Source organism: Danio aesculapii, chromosome 10 (assembly GCF_903798145.1).
Source record: "Danio aesculapii chromosome 10, fDanAes4.1, whole genome shotgun sequence".
In the NCBI taxonomy this organism is placed as follows: domain Eukaryota; kingdom Metazoa; phylum Chordata; class Actinopteri; order Cypriniformes; family Danionidae; genus Danio; species Danio aesculapii.
In genome coordinates, this window is record NC_079444.1 from 16,316,919 (window position 1) to 16,321,758 (window position 4,840).

The 4,840-nt window shown below is 35.6% G+C and overlaps 1 long non-coding RNA gene across 1 annotated transcript; it reads left to right on the forward strand.

The window, feature by feature from the left end:
• Window positions 1-417: 417 nt before the first annotated feature.
• Window positions 418-2,694, forward strand: LOC130236825 (uncharacterized). The gene is made up of 4 exons (XR_008838484.1): window positions 418-650; window positions 1,063-1,115; window positions 1,752-1,803; window positions 2,621-2,694. It is a non-coding gene; the product is annotated as an uncharacterized LOC130236825 (long non-coding RNA).
• Window positions 2,695-4,840: the final 2,146 nt, after the last annotated feature.

Below are 4,840 nucleotides of genomic sequence, written 5' to 3' on the forward strand. Positions count from 1 at the left end.
TTTGAAATTTCAACAGTCAACTGATTGATCTGACAGAGAACCCCTGTATTAATATGCGTACGTGATGCTGCTCTTGCGTTATAAAGTTTATGCACGCTCTAATGCAGTAATATTGTTATTTTTTTAATCAAATTGCCTCCTCGTGTCGTGTTTTTTTTATATCTGTTTCACCTGGACTCTTAATTATTGATGATACAAGCGTGCGCGCTTCATAGCCGATCTACATGCGGATAAAAACGCTTTCTCTTCCTCCGTGTTCATCTCTACAGTTGTTTTGGAGGAAATGATACACGTATTTGAGATATTCCGCAGTAATTCTCATCTTTAGGACCCAGCAGATACATCAAACCGGAGTCGCGTCCAGTCTTGTTGAAGGTATGTTATGTTGTCTAAAAACACTGTCCTTTCGCCAGGAAACTATATTGTAACAATTAAATACTAATATAGACACATATATGTGCTACATTTTGTTCAGGAAGTTGCTAGTTTTCCCAAGAAGTACGGAATCTGAGCATTATATTATTATTGGTTATTATTCGCCGCTAGAGGGCGCTGAATGGATCGCAACGTGAGGAAGTTATCCTGGACGAGCAGAGCAGAAGCTTGCTACATCGTCTTTTATCAGAAGAGGATTCATGATCCATTTCAAGGTACTTGATTATTATCTATTGAAAGGTAAATGGTATTATTACTGTTTGTGTGTACTATATTGAAGGCCCTGAAAAGTGCATTTCCCTACATCTTATACTAACCTACAGGGATGAAACCACAACCCTGATAATGTTAGATGCTAATATTAATGTTTAATCAGTTATATATGTCATACAACAATTAAATATAAGCTTAAAAAATTATACATATAAGAATTGTAACATCTGCTAGCTTTGTATAATAATAGTAGTAATATATGCTAATAAACAATAATACACAGCCCTTAAACATACATGTCCTTGCCCAGTTTTCAATTCAGGTGATGCTGTGACCACTCAACTGATAAATGTTGTCTGTCAGCTCATGTTAATTTGTGGTTAATTTTATTTTTTGTTTGTTTGTTCATTGTAGGTTGCTCTGGGCCGAGCGAGCTTTAATCCTCCTTGATAATCTTGTTGAGAAAGGTGAGAAAACAACAGCTCTGTATTTTGTAATATTCACATGATGTAAAAATGCACAGATACACACACTTAAGCTGTATCATATACTGTAAAGGTGTCTTTACATCACCATATGTCTTAAAATCAAATTATACATTTGTAATTCTTCTGTAAATGCATTTATACTTCTCTGAACAGCACTGGTAGTGTGTAAAGACACAAATGTCTCTTTCAAAAGCATTTCTGTGCCTTATTTCAGTGTGAATTTGGTATTAGACTCTGTATCAGGCATGAGGCCACAGGTAAGTACAGATGACTGATTTAGAGTCTAAGCACAGTTCAGAAATTTCAGAACTCCACTCCTGGAACATTTGACCAAATTGAGATATTACAGACATTAACCTATTTATATTAATTATTGCGTTATGACTGTTATTTCAGTAGAAATCTGTGATCAAGAGTTTGACTCTTTTGCAAGTTTCTGAGCATGAGAATTAAGCACACTGATGAACATCAGTGCACAATTGACCATGTAAAATGGACCTTTTTTGCCCACCAAATTTGCAAATGTGATGCACCTTAACAACTCACATAAAAGACTAATTCTGCAGCTAAAAGTGCGCATTTTTATAGTTTTTTTTTTCTCTTTATCTGTTTAAGGTACCCCTGGAGATGACCACTTCCAGTTATCTTTTCTCCATTGCTAAACTGGGTAAATACATGATTTTTGTTGTTATTTGGTCCGGCATACATTTGCAAATTTAAAATTTCTGTTTAAGGTTGGAATGAGCATCATTTGGTATATGGAGGAGTAGGTAACTAAACCATTCTTGGTGTGAAATTCCATAGCATTTTTTCCTCTGTTAAAGTCAGTGGGGATCAAGTTTTTGATTTGCTTTGTCCTTTAAGTTATCATCTGTGGTCAGCAGAAATAAAATAAATAAATCAACAACTTGAGGGTGAGTAAATGACGAATACACCCAAAAATCGGTGAAACGCCCTCATTCAGCAGCAGAGGCGAATCCATCATGTCCTGGAGCTGGGTCAGTTGGCATTGCTGTGTGAAGTTTGCATGTCCCTCACAGTCCAAACGCATGCAGTATAGGTACATTTAATAAACTAAATTGGCCGTAGTGTATGGGTGTTTCCCTGATTTTTGGGTGTATTCATCATTTACTCACACTCAAGTTGTTGATTGATTTTTTTATTTATTTTTTATTTATTTCTGCTGACCACAAATGATAACTTTAAAGGACAAAGCAAATGAAAAACTTAATAGTCCACTCCCGACTGACTTCAACAGAAGACAAAAACGCTATGGAATTTTACTGTGGACCAAGAATGGTTTAGTTACCTATATTGTTCAAAATATCATGTTTTGTGTTCATCTGAGGAGAGATTTAGAACAAGGGGAGGGTGAATTACTGATGACAGAATTTCCATTTTTGTGTAAAATATCCCTTCAATAAATCCAGTGTCCTGTTTGCATGGCATGGATTTAAGTGCTGTTTTTGTTTATTTATTTTTAGATTGCTCAGGACAGGTATTTTATACCCACACACCAAAGAAACTTTTTGAAGTTTGGGGAGATGCATCACTGCGGAGCAGTTCAAGCAAACATTTCATCTGGTGAGACAATCCTGCATAACAGCTCTGTTTTAATCCCAATTTATAGCATTTCACCTTTGATATGAGGGGCTTGTTTTGAGTTTAATTATTGTGTTTTTTTCTGTTTGATATAAAGACAGCCTTGGAGATCCCACTTTGGAGATGGTGCTTTAACAACTCAGTCAGCTATCATTTCTTCACTGCCATACAGATTGTGCAGCAAGATGGTTCGGCCCTCATACCAGGAGGCAAAACAAGAATTTGTTGATTTGCGACTTCTAGGTGCATTATTTATGACAATAAATGTTGGACATTATTTAATTCATGTGTGTGTATACTTTTATTTCGTTTAGTACTTGGAGGAGGAGGAGCAACAGAGACAGAACCCTCTTGTCCTGCTGCTTGGGGATGAACTAGACTGCTCTCAGGCGTTTGTTACTGTGAAAGATGTGGCACTAAATTCATGGATTTAAATAAAGCTTTGCCAATGTAATAAAAGCGGTGTATTTTTTATTTTCATATAAAGATGACTACTACTATAATAATAATAATAATAATAATAATAATAATAATAATAATTTATTATTATTTAGGGGTTAAGCCACTTTTTGGCAAAATAACCCAACAAATTAGTTATTTTTATAACCCAAATTGTTGGGTTAACCTTATCAACCCAATGGATTGGGTTACAATAACCCAACAGAAGGTCGGTGCCAAATTGACCCATCTATGGGTTACCTGTTGGGTTATTATTAACCCAACTTTTTAAAGTGAGTAGTTAAAATCACAATTCATGCCTACAAAGCTGTTAGCTGTAACTTCATAAAACATGTTACATCCAACCCCAAGCAAATTTAGCTGTATTTATATGCTTTAATTTCATAATGCCTATGTCTTGGAAGAGACAGACCTGAAAACCACCAAAAGAAAGCAGGGTTAAGTGTTTGACTTTGGGCCCACAAAGCCTGTAATCCAGGACTGCTGTATCTGTCACTGCTGCACATGCACACAGGCACACACACACGTTAAATGTAAGATTAGCTCTGTTGCAATAATCAATATATTGTCTTATCATCTTATTGGACATGACCTTTTGGTGGTGAAATATATATCGGCCATACATAAAAACCAATGTCAGCAACATTTTAGCTGATTATGCAGCCTATCTCTATATTATAGTATTTACTATAAATTGTTATAGCATATTTTCATGTGGATGACTAACAAATGAAAAAATAGATCTGGTAGAGGATGTGGCCTGTTGAGGCATCTGTGAGTTTGTGTGACCTTTAAAATCTAAAAGGACTTTGTTAAACATGTTACTTTTTCTAGTGCTTCTTACCTTGCACTTTGCATTTACATTTTGTCAATTAACAGATGCTTTTCGCCAAAGAGACTTGCAATTTAATAAAGACAGGCAGTGTACAAAAAGAAGTGCTAATTATACAAAGGAACTGTGTTAGATAAATTAATTTTAGTCATTTCCATATATATCTATTTCTATTCTTTTTATGTGTGTATATGTTTAAAGAAACCCAAAGTTAATGTTATAAATGTATGTGCTTCTTGATATAATCACATGATCAACTGCAGTTTTCAATTAGTTGAATGGTTGGAATGTGACAAAGAGTTGAGTATATGATCAATAGGATTCTTCCAAACAAACTGTTTAGACCAATGTAAAGACAATGCTTCATCATCCGTTTGTTTGCTTGTAAAAAAACTGCCCTTGAATGGCTGGCCTTTGAGCATTTGAGCAACCAGAGTGGAACCTCTTGTTGTTTGTTATTTCTTTTGGAATGTTCCCTTGCTCAAAGAACATTAATCGTTTGCCTTAATTTGTGTTGGCCACGTGCTCCTCTTGTCTTTCCTCCTTGTTTTCAGTTACCCCGTCCATATATTTAGACCTGGTTATCCTGATGGTTTTCACCTGTCTCTCGTGTGCTTTTTTCTATATATTGAGCTGTGTGCTCTCATTTCTTTGCTGGTTCATTCCATGTGAACTTGTGCTCTTTGCTCACCTTGTATCCTAGCCTTGTACCCTAACTAGTGTCTTGCTTGTTCTTCTAGTTCTATTGTTTATTTATTGTTTGGTTGTAGCTATAGACGAATTACCGTTTCGTCAACTTTCAGGATGCGTG